The following is a 19,152-nucleotide window of genomic DNA, read 5'->3' as shown; positions in this document are numbered from 1 at the left end:
ATGCTGGCAGGCTTGGTTTCACTATTTCATAGTCTGTCTTGTATAAATGATTCAGTACTCTGCTTTGAGTTGTAGAAGTGCTTGCCATCAACAGTTTGTTTTCCTTGGCTTTTAGGGTCATCCATTCTATGGTATTTTGTTATGGCAGTCTGAGCACACTAATACAGTATTACTGTATCTATGGTCTACGCTCTAGAAACACATGTCAGAGATCCATGAAAAATATTCAAACAGCAAGAAGAAAATTATTGAACATGTTGTTATATATGAAAATTACATGTGCAAATTAATGTGCACAGTCTAAGTCTAGTTGAGTAACTGTCATATAATGACAGGTAACTAGTAAATGGCAGCTTAAAACCCAAAAATGTAATGTGGCTAAAGAACTTGATATGATCATCCTTTATCTAACTTTGTAGGTTCCAAATGACTCTGGTCTCCTGTCCATTGCTCACAGGTAACTACTTCACACTTGGGAGCTCTTCCTATGGAGTTTAAGGAGTTCTTTTTGTATTGTACACAGGGCAGCTTCTAGGCAATTTCTCTTCATCCAAACATTTCTATGGAAATTATATTCTGAAAAGATCAGGTTCGGTGATATTGTAACACTCTTGATCTATATAAAATCCTTTGTTTTATATCTGTGTTTTCAGCTTGTGTTTTATCAGCAATAGTGGTTTTAAACATTTTGGAGTTAGGGATCCCATGAGAAGTTAATAAAAGCTATAAACTTTTTTAGTAGAAAGTGCACACTTACACACACAATACTCTGGTGATCATTTCAAGTGACCCTATATTCCCTGGAGCCCAATAATTGGGGATCTAGGTTGTAAACTTCCCAGGGCTCTAAGAACAGGGTTTTTGCGTTGTGATGGAGTAAGAGGATAGGGGTGTTTAGGATTATTCCACAATCTTACAGAGAGATAATAAATGTTTTGCTTGGAATCTAAATTGAAAACTGATCTCCCCTAGAATAAACGCGTTCTCCATGAAACTTTTCTTTTTTGAACACCATCCAATGCTTCTCCTCCCTTACACTTCTTCTTGGCCACCACCACCACCACCATCATTTTAAGTAAGAACTAGAAGTTTAATAGAGGCCTTGCTGTTAACATGTTTCTTGCCTAATATTGTAACTGCACCAAGATTTCAGCATATATATGTGAGAGATTTCACCTCAGAAGTCCACTGTTTTTTTCTAAGATCATCAACACCTATTCAAGCAGAGATATTATTATATCCAGAGTCCTTTGCCCCTTTCTGATGAGAAAGAGCTATAAACAACATGTAGTGCTTCAAAGCAGCCCATTTTACCTGAACTCTTGCATTAGGATGACTGATAGGCAGGAGGAAGGGCAGGGATCGGGGAGGGAAGCCATGAATACAGTTCTAGAGGTTGCAGTGCACCACAGGCTCAGAGCTAGACCTCATTCTGTGAATGGTATTCACACATCTCTCTGCTTTAGTAATTGTCATACTTAAGTCCTCGTACCCTTACTTTTGGGACCTGCTTGGGATGGATATAAAATAGCTTTCAAACAGTAAACCAAAATATCAGAGACCATCAAACTTAAGTCCTCAAAAGACTTAAATTTTTTTTGTCAAAGATCTGTAATGGGTGCGTCGTCTTGCTTTTCTGAAGGCAATAGTTTTAGTCCTGGGAGTGTGTCCTCTCACAGCTGTACTCAAGCAACATATCCTCTAGCAATTGTGCTAGAATTCTTTTCTTTAAGTACTTTTATTCTCTGTGTTTTGATTTCTTCTGACCAACTTTAGGCCAAAGATGTTAAAGAGAATATTGCCAGGGACAGAACATGTAAAATTGTGAAATAAATGTATTGTATTCAGTCCTTTTTACATTTCCTGCAAACAACTACTCCCAACTAAGCCTTGACACAGTCAAAGTACAATTCTCAGTAACATAAACCTAGAAGCTTCAAAAACAATCCCGCAAGCTAAATCCCTAATGATAATGGTCTCTGGATTTTATTGGACTGTGACCTCCTTGAGGGCAGATACCACATATTTTTTTTTAATCTATATTTGATCACCAGTGTCTAAAAGAGAAATTACCCCCAAATAAATGAGCAATGAATACTCAAATGAGTGAATGAAATGAATAAAAGTTGTATAGTTCGTTTTAATGTTGTTACCTTCAAGTTTATTAAAGTGTTTGAGAATTTTAAAGACCAAGACAATAATTTTATTGGTTGAAAGAACGTGGCCTTGGAAACAGCAGCCCAGCGAAACAGCTACATCATTTTCTGGTCCTTGCATACATCAGATGCCTTCGTTAATGTTAAATATAAACATACACAATTATTGGCAATGCTGTTAAGGTGTTGCAGTAACTAAACATGGACAGACGCTATTCTCACAATAAACTTTTCTGTTTATCATCTTTGTCCTAACTCATTTTTAAAAATGTTTTTGCAGAGATCCTATGGCTTTAAAATTCTAAAATTTTAAAAAGCAGAAAGAAACACATTAATAGCTGGCACTCAGACCTCTCTATAATTCTATCTTTAGTGATATCTCTGTGGGGGAGCTTGCCTTATAAAAAATTTTTATTTGTCATTTGGGTAATTGATCCCTCTGTAATACAGAAACTTTATATCGAACTCCACTTTGGGGGAAAAAGTGTTACTGCCCCATTCCCGCATATGAGAAATCCATCAGAGATAACAGAGCTCTGAAGAGAGAATTCTTGTAGAGAACAGAATGAGCCTGTTGATCACTAAAAATAACCAAGGATATTTATCAAAAAATAAATAAATTTTGGCCACATAAGTAATACAAATATCTTGGAGAAAATGTGTTGGTTTTCGTCCTAGGATAATATTGAGTTTCTATGGGTATTTGTGTGTTGGCAAGGGAAAGTAGGAGGAGCATCAGTTATTTTTATACAGTTAGGCCCACAATAGCACCAAATGATTTTGCAGATGCAATATTAAAAGATCATTTGACTACCTGAAGCTTCCAGGATTTTTTTTTCATCTTTTCAAATAGCTGAGTTCTGAGAACATATGATGAAATGCTTGCAATTTTCCAGGATCCACATCACATATACCACTACCACCACCACCACCACACACACACATATACCAGATACTGGAAATTTTAATTTTCAAAGTAAACATGTCTTCTAAATTACACTATTGGACAGTCACCATTAATAAAACCGAAAGATGCCTGTCAGAGTTCCACATCGTGGAGTGCTGCATCCCCACCTCCCTCGCGGTCACTCTCTGTCACACACACACAGAGCTGAAGCCGTGGCTACACACTCACTGAGAGATATATTTCCGAGAGGTTTTTTTTTTTTCCCCCCATTTGTGGTAATATATGTACTCCACTGTGTTCACACTTGTTTTGTTTACTTTATGATCAATTACAGCCTCTGTGAGAATTTTTTCTACGTTACGCATCCAGTATATGATCACAAGACAGCAAAAATAAAAGTGATTCCTATTGGAAAGAATCTTCAACTGGAGCGATTATTCTTTTTTAATTAAATTAGTTTATTTTTCAACACATTAAAAATTCTCAGTGATAAAAATACACGACTTTCAAAGAGTAATATGCTTTATTTATATTCCGTAGCCTCTGCCAGGAAAATATCTTTTAGTCTCAATCATGTTATGGAAGAAAAATAAGGAAGGAAATGTAATAGTTAAGAGTCGAGCCAATTGATATGAGCTCACAGTGATCCCCACAGCTTGTGGAGGTCACAGGCAGCAGCAGACCCGCACGCACATGCATGAATACACTGAACAATTTCTCATTCCCCACAGTCTGGGGGACTTCTACTTCTTTACTTGATGAGCAAAGGTCACCCCGCAGTTAGTTATTCTTTTCAAGTTAATGTTAGCTTTGGAATTTATGCCATACTACAAGTAATCGTGTATAATTAATTCTACCCGCAAGAAATCATGTGAAAGATGAAGTCATTAGATTGAGATGAGATTAAGTTCAACTCCACCACAGTGTCAAAAAGCAAAAATACAATTTTAAAACAAAGTTATTTTTGAGATATACAATACAATAGGAAGAGACAAGGAGTCAGGGAAACTGGGTTCTAATATGAGATGTGCCAACTTGTTGTGTGACTTTAAAGTAGTCACTTAGCATTTCTGGCCTTGGCTCCCTTATTTATCTAGCAAATGAGTTGGACTGGGTATCTACTAAGTCTCTTTCCATCAGTAGCATTTTTCTTTGTAAGTGTAAGTTTAGTTTTAGCTTTTCTATCGTCTCTTTTGGGGAGCTATAAGAGGGACGGGCAAATTCTGTTAGATTCTTTACCCACTTGAGGTTTAGTTCCAGGAGAAGAGGCTTCTTGTCACATACACACACACGAAAAGTCATTTTATGCTTCTGTAGAAAAAAAAATGCTTCAGAGAGGCACTAAAATTTTCCTTAAAAAAAAAACAAACAAAAAAAACGTTTTCACTATGTTTCCCTCATGTACTCAGTGATAGTTCAAAGACTGCTAAAATTCTTTATTTGGGTTTTTAAAAAATGCGAAAAATACAAGTGTTACCTGTGAGACCAAATATGCTATGTGAGTTTTTAAAAAATAATTTTTGATCTCAGGACACTTTTATATTTTTAAAAATTTCTGAGGAACCCAAGTACTTTTGTTCATGTTTAATATATATGAAGATATGATGTTAGCAATTAAAACTGGGGCAATCGGGTATTGATAGTGCTCGCGCTGAGTGATATTCCAAGGAAAGAACGTGTCAGTTTGTTGAACCATTCGCCTATTAAAAGACATCTGGGTTGTTTTCAGTTGTTAGCTATTTCAAATAAAGCTACTATAAATATTTGTGAAAAGATTTTAGGGTGAATGTTCAGTTTTCATTTCTCTGGAATAAAGGCTCAGGAGTCCAGGTCTTCCTCTTGGCCTCCACTGACTCCGAAGTTGGGGGAAGATGTCCTCACCTGCTTGGCGGGGGAGGGAGTTCCAGCTTGCCACTAGGCTTCCAGTGGTGGCTCTCTGGCTGAGGCTGATAAGGGTGTCTTGTTATTGCTTCTCGTGTGCCCTCTATTAACAACTCTACCAACAGCACTAACCAACAGCACTAACACCATGTGACTCATTATCACCTCATGGGATGAAAGTCTCAGGTCTCAACCCAGCTTTCTCTGACATCACCCTGGAAGGGGAGTTGGGTACTTTGTCACAGTCTGACAAGGGTGGAAGGCTTTTGCTGACATGAAAAGGAACAGAGCCATTTTTTTTTCTGTGTAACTGGCTAGAGAAGACCTGTTATCCTCTACAAGTTTTCTTTCTTGTTAAGCTTCTTCTCTCATGGTCTTTCGGCTACAGAGAGCAGGCTGGTTGGAGATTTACTGATTGATTGATTGATTGATTGATTGTCGGTAGGCTTTCTGAGTTGCAGGCTTCTTCAGCTCAAGTCTGGGATAATGAGAGAAAAAGAAAGCCCAGGTCTCACTGGGTCCTTAGGTTCGTGAATGATCTGCCTTCTTCTCTCCATTTTTCAGAGTCTTATGTTTGTCTTATATATAAATGTACAGAGTTTTTAGTTTTACATAATGGGAGGAATCAGGAAAAAAAAGAACCTTATTTCATCTTTCTAGAAGCAGAAGTCCAACTCCACATTTTTAAGGAATAAAGCCCACCTTGCTCTGTCTGACATTCTAGTGTGGCTGTTTACATATTTTACCTTCTCATTGTTCTAAGAGGACTCTTTCACTTACTTTAAAAACAATTAATAATTTCTACTTTTGAACTTTTTATTTTGTTTTTCCGAGCCTTACTTGTGAAACCCTTGTGCTGCTCCTCTTTATACTGAAGCAAAGTTGATTGGTGCATCAAAGCCAGCACAAAGTCTACTTCCTCCAAGAAGCCCCCACCCCCACCACACCTCCGCACATTAACTTCTCACTATTCTTAAAGAGCTGCTATCTCCACTACTTATTCAGTGCTTCATTACATACCTTGTTATCTAGTGACTTTGTTTTTTTCTGGTGACTTTTATTGTTTAATGACTTTCCTACCACCTCCTGGACCTCAAAGATGGAGGTTTTATGTACTAAAAATACTTCTTTAATTCTCTCTTCATTTTCATATAAATAGTGCAGTAGTTTCTGAAACATTCTGTAAATATAGTTTTAAATATATACAGGCTTCTAAAAAATAAATTTGGAATTTTCCTAATTCCAAAACTTCCTAATATATCTGAACACTTGAAAATATCCAATAACTACTGCCTTTTAGTTAATGCTTACATTTTATAGATGAATTTATAAATTAATCTGAAGCAAGAATCAGCTAGAAAGGAAATCAGTTCTAAGTTACACTCACCACATATTATCACCTTAACCCAGCCAGTAACTAGGGATCAAAATATACAATCAAAGTATCTTATTATAGCATTTTATTAGCTTCTTTATATCAATACATAAAATTCTTAGTAACAATTTTGTAATTGTTAAGCTATTTTTTATATTCGCTGCTTTGAGTATCTGATGATTTATTAGTTATTATTTAAATTTTCATATTCTTATCTGTCTTTTATAGTTTTGAACATTCTTTCAGGCTGTGGTAATAAAAACATTTAAGGATTACTTACATTTTTTTAGTAGACAATTTACACCAGTGAAAATGGAAACCAGACTGATTTATAATGTTTAATCACTGATTTTGATGAGAATTTTTAAAGGGGAAAGAAAAAAAAAACAACTTGAAATACAAGAAGTACTTTAAACCTCAAGAGTAAATATAGCTTCCAGTCTCGATTTCCTTTACTCTTAAGCATTAACTACCTTTCTGGAAAGTCATGTGTAAAGCAAATATATATCAGATCATACTTTCCATTGACAATTATAATTTTTAGAGGCTTATCCCTGCAAAAGAGAAAAAAAGATCTGGAGTTATAAGTGTTTTCAAATAAATACATTTTGGGCATCTACCATATACTGTTTAGGTTAGGAGGAGGTCATCAAGAAATTTTAAAATTGTACTTAAAACAGCAATAAGAGTTTCCTGTATTTCTACAGTGCTTTATAATCAGCAGAAGCCTTCTACATACATTATTTCATTTCAATTGATTCACATAATTGTTGATATGTTAAACATTACAATTCTCATTTTAGGAAATTCAGGATTCACTTTGAAAATCACTTTCTTTACTACCAGGATTTCCTGTGTATTTCAAGTTCCCATGCCATTTGAGATGACTTAACCACGCATAGCATCAATCCGTATGATATTTGCACATTCATTTTAGCAAACATATTAAAAGGTATCACGCAATTAATTTCCATCTCAGAGGGTTTTTTCCATGGCTCAGTAGTATGTGGATTATTAACGATGCTGCTATTGTTCCGGGTACTCACCAGGCCTCAATCACTAAAGAAGGTAGGAGTCCCCTGATCTTCCCGTTTCCTGGCCACATGGTGAGCAATTTCTTTAGATTCTAAAGTCTAGAATAGACAACTCCTGTTTATAAGACTCAATTACTCATCGACATTAGATTGTACATAAGCATAAGTTTATATGTATTTTATAGACAATTGCTACGTAAAGAAGTGCTAAATCTCATTCCATACATTTTTGTAAGTTTTTTTCATGCTTCAGTAAAACACAAAAAAGCACATCTGTAGAAACTATATCTAGACCATGAAAAACATTAAATGAATTTGTTGCAGAGATTTATCCAAAATCCATCTTCACTCCTTCCTGAGCAGCACTCTGGATAAGATCTCTCTGCCTCCCTTAAATTTGGGTATGTCATATGACTGACCCAATGGAATGTGAACAAATGTGAAGGGCATCGCTCCCCAGGCTGGCCTGCAAAACCCTCCCCTGCACTTGTTCCTTCTTCTGACTGCCTAGAATGATGATGACCCTGCCTTGCCTTGGGAGCCATACTGAGGGTGTCAGAAGGTCCATTATCCTGGGTCCCTGTATGGAGAACTGCCACACCAAGCTGTTCATAGAGGTATTACAGAAGCAAGAAAACACTTGTGTTGCATTTAAGTTTTTGCACAATTTTGCATCTATCTTTACAGTCAGGAATAAATCCAGTTTTTATTCTTACATTTTAAAAAATCTATTTCAGTAAATGCCAATATAACCTTTAGTTAAATGAACTGATGGCATGAGAATCCCTGTATTGTCATCCCTAAATCATCCATACTTTGTGGTTTTTCATTTCTAAAACCTTTTTTTAAGATGTTTTAAAGAATACAATATTTTGTGATCTACAATCTCCACATTATAGTAATGATAACAACAACAACAACAACTAGAACAATAGTCTGACAATACCCCATAGTGTTTGAATTTCCATGGAGAGAATCACAGGGGCCAGATCTTTGTTTGCTGGGTCTTGGCAGTGACCCTAGTCTGGTCCTGCTTGAGATTCTCCTGCCCTCCACCTGGTCCCTTTTCTTCAGGGTCGGCGCACTGATGCCTCACAGAAAATACTCACATACCTAAGAACCTTTCTAAGTCATGTCATGCTCTAAACCCACTCCAAAATCCAGGAGAAAGGAGTCAACTAACATCTCAACCAATACTAGGAATCCCCATCGTTTGTCCTCTTGCTTCCCCCAATGATGCTTAAAAAACAAGGAAACAAATTTCTCGATTAAAGCATCTCCTTTGAATCCAACACCCTCTGCTTTCAGTCCTAAATGCTATTTTCCCTCTGTTCCCCAAACTAAGTAGAACTCTGTGTCCTGAGGGCCGTCTTTCTATTTATACGCCAGGAAAACAGGACAAAGAGGGAATGATAAAATGAACACAACTCTCTTTAGTAATCTTTTCCTTAGAAATGGTTCATTAACCAGGTGGAGATAAACCAATGCACAAAACATCGTAAGATTTTGAATGTTTCACATCCTTAAGAGCGGCAGCATTGAGCCATACTGCCCCCTTGAGATCTTTTGTGGCACTGCGCAGACGCGCTGGGTCATTGAAAGAAAAGGTTTCGTGCGTTTCAGACACGTTGAATCATTTGCTGAGACACATCTCTTGATTTGGAAGATTTGTCTCCGTGTTTTCAAATCCATTTGGGATGGCAATAGGAGAAAGCATGGGAGCATGGAAATTCTTGATGTTTGTTGAGAGAATGAGAGGCTTCCTCCTCCTAAACTTTAGAGTGAGTTTAGAGCTCTGGATGATGCAGAAATCTTATGGAAAAAGAACACGAATGCTGCTATAACTGGAGTGTAGATATGTTTAAATTGGAGATCACTCTTAGTAGTAGGGTCTATAAAAGGTTTCACGTAATGCCTGGCACATAGGAGCTTAGAATATATTGGAAAGAAGGGAAGGTGAGAAAGAGAGAAAGAAATGGAAAAATTACAGTATAAAGTGGCTAGTCTGAAAGACAAGGCATGTATATCGTCGGGGAGAGGCGGGGAGAAGGGAATTTCTTTCAGGTACAGTTAGACTGAGCCTGCCCAGCCTAGCCAACACACTATCTAGCCTCTCCCTGTCTCACCTCAGCATCTCTTGCCTCCCTGCCTCCCAGATCTCCATGCTCTGGGAGGATATAGCTGCATTATAAAGGAAAGAACTGTGTCCAACAGCTGCTGTGGGATTTCTATCTAAGAACTGGTGGAAGAGAAGCAGAATGAGTTATTCTGCAAGACAGAAAGAAAATCCCTGGAGGGCATAGCCAAAGGGCAAGCAGCCAGTGGGAGGTGGAGATCAGCCCCAGAGGATGGAGAAAGCTATGGATACTCCACCAGAGGAGGTAAAAAGTTTCAGACAGACCCTCACATTTATTGATTATGTGTGAGTGACACCCCCTCCCCAGGAACTACAGACAGATTGAACAGTGAGGAATGGAGAGGATCCCAGAAAACAAAAGACTGAATTTTCTGCATACCAAACTCATAGTGGCTCAGGGCAACTCTACATTTGTGGTTCTGCTGTAAATGTGATACATTTACTCTCAGTGGCAAGTGATGCAGGAAGAATTTGAGTTCACAGTGATACTTTCATATGTCATTTTTTCTAACTTTTTGTATAATTATTTAGTATAATAAAATAAATTCCTGTTCTCCTTAATGATATTTAAAATTTCAGAAAAACCTAAACACAAAGCAACAATAATTATAAGGGAATCATTACTTTGATATTAAATAAACATTTTATTTTTACTCCAATCAGAAAAAAAAGCTGTCATAAATTTGAATCAGTTGCTTGTTATACTTTAAAATATAAGTAAATTTGAAGACAGATCAAATTTTCACCTTTATATTTGTTGCACTGTTATATTTTCACAGCCAAAAGTGCAGAGAAACAAGATGTGCAAATAAATATTGGTAAAAATCGGAAAATGTCCTATTTTAGAATAAATTGAGTCAAATTTTAACATTTTCCAAAGTAACTTTCTGAATATTACTTTAGTCACCAAAAAATTTTATTAAATTACAAAACTCCTCTTAGAGGTCTTCTCATTGAAAAAAGTGAATAAGTTTTTCAAAGGGAGATTCATGAGCTTCTAACCAGTTGAAAAGAGGCTTTTTTTCACAGAGCCTTTTCTTTTCTTCAGCTATAGCTGCTTGAGGTAGAGCACGGGTAAGCAATGAATTGGAGCTTTTTGTGGCATCTCAGGTTCAATGCCTTGAAAAGTATTCAATCTATATGTTAAATATGTTCGACTCTGCTGATAATTGTTGTATTTTTAAAGTTTCATGTAGCTGCTCCTTCCTCTGATATTCTAAAGATAATTTAGCTTAATTTGCTCTAAGTCTTAATGGGAGAACATTTCCTGAACTCCAGAGGCTTACTTTATGCGGTTTTTTTTGTTGTTTTTTTTTTAGCTCATTTCACTAGAAACATTTCGACCCCAATACTCAAGAAAACAAATTATTCTGTATTTACCAAATAAATAGCTAGGCACAACCTCTTTCATCAGAACTAAGAACAAAAGGAGGTGATGAACATCTGCAAAATTAAAATTTGGCATTGTCAGCTAATTCATCAGTTAGCTGTCTGATAGAAATAAATGACAAATATTCTTAAGAGAAATGTATTTTTTTAAAAAAAAAAAGCAAATTTCTCCAGTATTTGAGATCTTTTTTATTCTCTACAATTAATTTTTTCATCCCTCGAAGAGTCTTGATTATACATCTCAAGATAGCCAAACTCATGAAAAACTAATAATAACCTTAGAAAACATCTTGCTTTAAAAAATTAATATATCCTGTTTTTAACTCAGATGTGTTCAAATATGAGCATTACCTCTGCAGTTTTGACATAGAACACACAAGTTAACTTGGATGTCATTCTTTGCAATATGTATAAGTCTGAACTCAGCTTAACTCTCATAAAATATTTTGAGAATTTGTTTGTTTGATTTATTTCTTTGTTTTGTTTTGGTTGCTAAATTCAGCTATCTAAAGAAAAACTTAAAAAAATAAAGTAAAAGAAAAGAGAAAGGGTATAATCAGACTATCCGAATGATGGTATTGCAAGTGTTCACTTCAGGGTATCCCATAATGCCAGAGGCTCTTCATTTACTCATTTATCTACTCATCTATTCAACAATTATCTATTGAGTATGGACCCTGGACCAGGAACTCTTATAAGCTCTGGTAAAACACTGAACAAGTGCCCCTAATCCTTCATATTATGTTGATGGAGTAAGAAAAATTTTTAAAAATCTACTAAATATATAATATGCTACCATAACGAGCGCATTAGAAAAATAAACTAGGGTAAGGGAATAAGATACCTATAAGAAAAGTTGGGGAGGAGGGGCTGTCATGTTGGCCTCTCTGATGGGTGACTTCCAAGCAGAAATCTAAATGAAGTGAGTAACTAGCAAGCCATGAGATATCAGAACATTTCAGGCTGGAGGCTGAAATGTAAAAGCTAGTGAAGCTGTGGAGAGAAGTGGAAAATGGACAGGTTAGTAAGACAGATAGCCCAAGGCCAGATCATGCAGGATATTGCAAACTCTTATAAAAATTTGAAATTATATTCTGACTGATTTTGTGATATATAATTGAGCTCACTATAAAAATCATACCTTAGATGCACACAAAGAAATATTAAGTAACAAACATGTGCATGGCTCACCCCAAATGTTTGTGACTTGATCATCTGAATATTTCTACTACCTAAACTGTTATCAAGCTAGTTTCTCTTTTGTAATTCATAGTATTAAATAGGTAACTTTTTTTTCATTCAACATATAAGATTCTAGAGTTGAATATAACTTTTTAAACAATATATGTTTCCTCTCATGCCAACTGCCTTTATAATTCTCAGGATGTCTCATTGCATGCCTCCTGGAACATAATCACCAGAATACAGGTTGAATACAATAGACACCAATAAGGAAGTTACCCGATGATGTGTCACATATTAAGTCCCCTGCAAAGAAAAGACTATGTTAATAAATCTACATATAAAATAGCTGGTCTTCGCCCTTCTCACTTTCAATTCTTGGTCTATCTAGCAAACTATATATTTAAAACTCATTATAAATCAATCAGATGTTATTTAAAACATGCCCGCATTATCCAAATGGTTATATAATAAAGTTGCTCTTTGGAAATCTTTGCCAAAATTAAGAAAACTTTTTTTTTTTTTTTGCCAGACCCTGTTAATTAATTGAATTTTTTCAAGCAGTAAAATAAATATTCAACACTCAAAAAGAATTCAATCAAGCTGTGATTTTTTTTCCCCTAAATTTCTACTAAATTCATGCATCATGTGATAATGATATATCACTCACAAATTTCTCAGTAATTTTCTGGTGAGACTTTTTAATTTCATTTCAAAATTCTGAACAGATGAGGTATTCTTATCTTAGAGTTGGTGGAAGGAAAAACAGGCGTGTCCATGGCTAAAATCCATTTAAAAGACATGGTAACACTTTCTTAAAGTGAGGCACAAACTTGAACATTTCCCCCTGCTCTATAACCTAAACAGGAAGACTTCTAATTATAACTTGTCTTATTTAGGGAAGGGGGGCATTTGGTGACAATCTTCTCATATTTAATAAAAAAATATTAATAAGTAAATGTCATGCATATTTTTTACAAGAGAAGAAAAAATAAGAAATTCTTAGTTATTTCAAACTTCCATTTCCTTACTTTGTAAATTAGATATGTTTTCTCAATAGAATATAACCTCGAGGTCTTATATACCATGCCAAAAAGCAATAGTAAAAGTTTGCTAAATCTATCTTTCTCAAATGAAGGAATTATTGTCACATGGCAAATATTCAAGAGTCTTTGTGTTTAAGGCAGATTTATTCAAAGAGCTCCTGGACTAGTGAACCAAATCTCTCCCAAATCTGCCCACACTCATACCTTTAGAATTTCACAATTTTTACCAAATGGTCATTCTCTCCTCTTATCATACTTAAGCTTATTTGGAAAATCTTACAGAATGGTTTTGCTTCCCACATTCAAACATTCCTATATCTAAAATATACTTTATCTTTAAATCATTTTTTATGTGCAGCAAATAAAAGTAAAATTCAATAGAACTTTAATTCACATGAAATAGACTCTTGTCTGATTATGTGATAAATGCTTTAGGAGTTGTCATTTTTTTAGGTTCATTTTTACTGGCTCTTTTACCCAAAACCATACCTGATTTACAAACTTCATCAGACCACCAAGATCAATTTTATATCTGAGTGGAATGAATAGGTTTTGTTATAGCCCACACACAGAATTATATTAACCCTAGGAAGAGAGGCTGATAAAGAAGAGAACCTAGTTAAGCGAAACATAATGAAACTGAGTGTGATCACAACATTCTGCACCAGTTACCCCACTAGTAGAAATTCAAAAACAATAGCACATAATTTAATTGTAATATAGAACTAAGCAATATGCTCTCTTAATCATAATGTGACAATAAAAAGGGATGCCAATTTATATATCCAAAAACTGAAATCGCCTCTTCATACCTCTTTCAATACAGAAGATATCTATTTGTCTTTCATTCCGTACACTTACTCAGAGATTATTATGTCCTCGGTAGTGTTCTAGGCCCATGGGATACATTGAAGGGATAAAAAGAAGAAAAGCATTTTTCTTTTTGTTGGGGGAGAGGGAGACAATTAACAATAAATCTAACAAGTAAATTATGTAGTATGTTCAAAGACAAAACTCTGATGGAAAAAATGCAGAACACTGTAAGAGGAATGAGCTGTAGATGTGGGGAGTGTCTGTTAGTAATTAACAATAAGATAATCAGAGCAAACTTTGTTGAGAAGATGAAAATCGATTAAGGACATGAAGAAAGTGAGGAAGCAAATTTGTGGATAGCTGGAGGAAGAGTATTTTTTGAAAGAGAGAATGCCCGGTGCAGAGAATTGAAGAAAGCGAGATGCTTGGCACAGTCAGAGAATGCAAGGAGGCCAGCACATTGGAGCAGGGTGATCGAGAGGTCATTTAGAAGACTGATGCAATAATCCACGTGAGATACGACGATGGCTTGGGCTGCAGTGAAGGCTGTGGGAAAGGTGAAACATGGCCAGATTCTGAAAGTAGAGTCAATAGAATTTCTTCACAAAAACCAATTCAATATTCATCAACAGGTCATCATTAAGAAAGGAAAGAGAAAAAGAATGTGCCACTTACTGAATGCCTGCTGTGAGCCAGGCGCTGTGTTGAGCTCAGTTCTAGATTCCGCAGCAGGGAGCTAATAGTAAAATGAGGATGACAACCAACATGGTCTCTGTGGATTCATAACGAGTTTCTAAGTCTTCTGTTGAATATTCTGCTACTTTAAATTTCTTTTTTTTATAATTAAAATGTAAAGGACTCTAAACACATGAATGCTAAAGAGCAAAAAGTAGAACCATGTCTTTGCCAGCATTTTGAATAGGCTTCCAAAAGCTTAGTTGCCAGAGAATCCTACAATGAGTGAAAAAAACCTATACAATAAGAAACTCTTGTGTGAAAAAAACATTTCTCAAAAGACACTCAGAAGAGGACAAGATCCCAGGGGAGTAAAAAAAAAAAAACCTTCAAAATAGAAAACTCCTGGGAAAAGCAAAACTGCCAAACGCAATCCTTATTTGTAACACAGAAGGGAGAGCAATGAAAATGTTATTTATAATTGCAAGCTGGAGTTATACAGAAAGTCCTCCAGTCTCCTATTCACATAACCTCAGTTACCCCAGACCTTGAATCATGTTTCGGTGTCCTCTACTGAACCCAGAAATCTGGATGTACTAGAATATTTGGTACTCAGTTTTCTCAAGGGTACTAAAGTTTATTTAAAACAAATATTATACTGGTAATAGATAATGCTTGTGTGCTTAGGTCACGGATCCACTGTTGCATAGTCAGTTAGTGGCTGAACCCAGTTCCAACACAGAAGAGTGAACGTGGGGTTTTGGTCACCTCTCTGAAAAATGACGGTTTCTGTATAAAATAAAATTATATTTTGAGCAGAAAATCTATCAGTTGTCCCTTAACATTTTTTCTCAGTTGTGATCACATCCAATATTTAGTTCCCAACAACTTTTTTCGCTACTTCCAAAGTTTTTTCCTTTGGCCAGAGTTGACTTCATCACGCCGCCTAACACATGTCCACATCTTACGTATAAGCCTTGATTCAACTCCAAAATGCCATTTTCTTCTGTCCCTGCCTATTTAAAATTCACATGCCGTGCCTTGCAATCTCCTTCACACCTCCCTTGATCATTCTGGCTCATGTCGTTCTTCCTCAAAAGTCTGTTTCTCCGCTGCTGATCCTGAGGCCTAATCATACTACTTGCTTGACTGTGGGAGTGTTTAAATGCAGCTGGGCTGATAGTTACAGGCAAAAGTTGGATGTAAAAAGATGCGCTGATAATTTTCTACAACTGAAAGCTGTGCTTCTCATGATTTTCCATTTCCTCTTAGTAGCAAATCAAAACAAAACTCATTTAATCTTGCAAATTTAGAAAAATTGTCAATGTCAGATTAAAAATCCGTCTGTTTGGGTTTTTTCCTTTACTCCCTTTTCCCTTCTCTCCGGGTAATATCAGGTTCGGGGAGGCACTCAGATAATACCATAGAAATAGAGGCAGAGCAGGGGTGCAGAGGAGAGGAGCTCCCTTGGTGTGTAGACTTCACCCATTCTCACAGGTTTCCCCAGCAGTATAATAAATCAACCAGTTGTCACTACTGGCCGTTTTCACTACGATATGCATAGCCGACAGCCAAGTCCTTTGTTTTCAATTAACATACCCAGGTCCTCATTCAAATGACAAAGACTTGTTTAATTCTCTGGCTCTTTCTCTCACTTCTGGGCCTTTCTTGGGGGCACAAAAAAGCTTTTGAAAATCCTCTCAAACTTCTCTAGGTTTTGAGAGTGTGGGAGGTCATCTCAGACTTCCTTTTCACTGGTCCCACCTTACCTCGCTCGCTAATCTGTACTCCTGCTCTATGCTGAATCTCTCTAAAATGATGCAGTGCCCTTTGACCAGGTACTAGAAGAAAGACAAATCCTCTATGCTTAGAGAGTCCCCCCTAAAAAAAAAATGTCTGGTATTCTACCATTTCCCTCCAGACATAGGATGTGGCCCTGGAAGAGGACAGTGGGAGGCACTTCTCATTAATCTCCAATCTCATTTTTTTTCTTTACCAAGCCCCATTCCCATCCCCCACATTATAAAAATGACCTTTTCTGTTAATGTAGTGAAAATAAAAATATCTTACTTTACCCTATGTTCTTTTCCACCATGTAGTTTACTAGTTAAAATCTACCCTCTGAATCCTTCAGACTTTGCTCTTGCTAATTTATGCTAAGATTTCAAGTTCAAAGTTGAACATCAACCTTTTGTTGTTGTTGTTCTTTATTCATGAACTAACAGACCTACACTGAAGGCAGTACACATAAAAAGTGATTAATGAGGCTTGAATGATAGGGGAAGGAGTAGATGTAAAAGGCATTGAAAACCATATGATTTAAAATCAAAATTTTATCCCATTAGTATGTCTTTTTTTTTACTAATGAAATATAACTTTTCAGAAGCACTGATTTATATGTCTAGCCTATTCCCAGAGCTAGACATTTAGTAGTGTTCTTGACTTGTTAAGTGAATAAAGAAAGCCAAGTCAAGAAAAACAGATATCTAGGTGTATATAATAATGCCTTACGTGTATTGGAAAAAAGAAAGATTAATGACAATAATTGTAATAATATCAACTGCTTGGACTATGAACCAGATGTGGTTCTAGAGTTTTGTATATATTTTCTCAATTAATCCTCAAAACCCCATGTGAGTTAGGTATGATGCTGAAGCACTCAAAGGTAAAGCAATTTGCCCAGGGTTAAATACCTAAAATCTGGGAAGTTGAATTCCAATCCAAGCAATCTGGCTCCATTGTCTGAACTCTTACCAATGCTGCCAATGCAACCTCTCAGTAAAATCCCTTTTATAGATATGCCAATGGAAACATGTAAATTTATGCCAAACCATTCAATGCGCATTACACAATCTCATCTCTGCCTTCAATCACTTTGAACTTGAAACTATTTTCTGATGTTTTCCATGAAAAACTTCCTCTAAAAATATTAGATGTGGAGATACAGCTTCTTTCTATTTTTGTATATGGTTTCCTCTTTCTTTCTCTAATTACAGTGGACTTTCAGTGTGTGTGCGTGTGTGCGTGTGTGTGTGTGTGTCTGTGTTTCATGAATGTGTCTTTTATTCTCATTTTTTAGATGCTAGCTAAGGGAATTCATCTCTCTAACTCATACTTCCATGCCAATTATTCTTATCTGTGCTTTTCCATTCTGTTTTATTTCCTTCTCTCAGGGCATTTTGTAGGTTAATTTTCCAGGCTGTCTTATCAACCATGGCAAAACCTCCTTTTACTTTACTGATGATCTGTAAACATGTGTCATTTGAACCAAGTTAATGTTTCTGCTGCATAGATTATTCTCTTTTGTGGCTCCAAAATTTCCTTCAAACTATCCTTCCCACATCTGAAATGACTTTAAAAATTTCTTCTAGTCCTAACTTCCCATGTGTTAAAACAGTGTACGAACATTTCTGTAATAGGCAAGAGTATGGTAAAAGCCTAACAAACAAATTCAGCAAACCTATCCACCACCAAATGCTGTGTATTTATTCTGATCCTATGTAGTACATTTTCTTAATGTAGATCGAAAGCTCTCCAGTGACAGAAACCAGGACTAATCAAATTTAAGCCAATGTTACCTATTAGAAAGATGCTCAGTAAACAATAATCGAAGACAATGATGATGGTGGAATATTGGTTCCAAGTGACCTTAAGTTAACATTATAAATGGGAGAGTATTATTTCTGCCTATGATTAGACTAATTCAAGGAGATCATGGTTAAAAACAAACACAGGAATATATATTATGTTTTTCATAATGCAAAATTTTGAACAGAACCTAACTAACTAATTTTCTCCTTTTTAATTGTTTACACTTTTGTGATTATTTAGGAAAAAACTCTCAATTTGATATTTATAGTCATAAACACCACTCAATAACTTCTTTGATTTATCAAACAAAACATCCTTGTTAGTTTTAATACTAACCTCTTGACAAGTGTCCATGTGTGAGAAATGGAATTTTATCACCATACAATTTTGAGATAAAATTCTTTAACAGAAACACTGAGAAAATAATCTCACCTTGTTTTGTCCCTTCCACCTCAAAAATAAGAAAGCAATGAATCAAATTTGTTTAAGATAACTGCAAATTAAAAATTCAACAAATCTAATTTTTTAGTACTTTTAAATGAAATTTAATTGCAAAAAGTATATTAATTATCTTTCCTATGAAAATAATTAATAATCAATCGCATTAATTGAAATAAATACATAAATGAGCATTAAAAAGTGGTAGACCTTTGCTGGTATTTTAAATGTCTCCATGATTAATACTTACTACATGTGCGCACACACACACACACACTACATACACATACACAAACGTGTGTATGCACACATACACAAACACATTAATATGATTAGCAACTATCCTCTCAAGTAGATGATTGGAGCATTTTATTGTCAGTTGTGGGTTTCCCAAATTAAATTGCTGACAAACTGTCTAAAACACCACAGATAAACTCTGCCCTTCAGCCAACGCTGCCTATGCCCGAAGAGCTTTCAATGAATTTTGTAGCGCTTCACTTCTGAACGAAGCAGATCACTAATTCTAAA

General features: G+C 35.8%; 1 long non-coding RNA gene across 1 annotated transcript; it reads right to left on the bottom strand.

The window, feature by feature from the left end:
- Positions 1–5,357: 5,357 nt before the first annotated feature.
- On the bottom strand, positions 5,358–8,729 carry LOC120613501 (uncharacterized). Its single transcript, XR_005655725.1, has 3 exons — positions 8,300–8,729; positions 7,366–7,452; positions 5,358–5,422 (listed from the first exon to the last, which is right to left on the bottom strand). It is a non-coding gene; the product is annotated as an uncharacterized LOC120613501 (long non-coding RNA).
- Positions 8,730–19,152: the final 10,423 nt, after the last annotated feature.

This window comes from Pteropus medius, unplaced genomic scaffold (assembly GCF_902729225.1).
Source record: "Pteropus medius unplaced genomic scaffold, Ma_sr-lr_union100, whole genome shotgun sequence".
Classification (NCBI taxonomy): Eukaryota; Metazoa; Chordata; class Mammalia; order Chiroptera; family Pteropodidae; genus Pteropus; species Pteropus medius.
The sequence above is the reverse complement of the archived record's forward strand: the minus strand, read 5'-3'. Positions and strand labels throughout refer to the sequence as shown.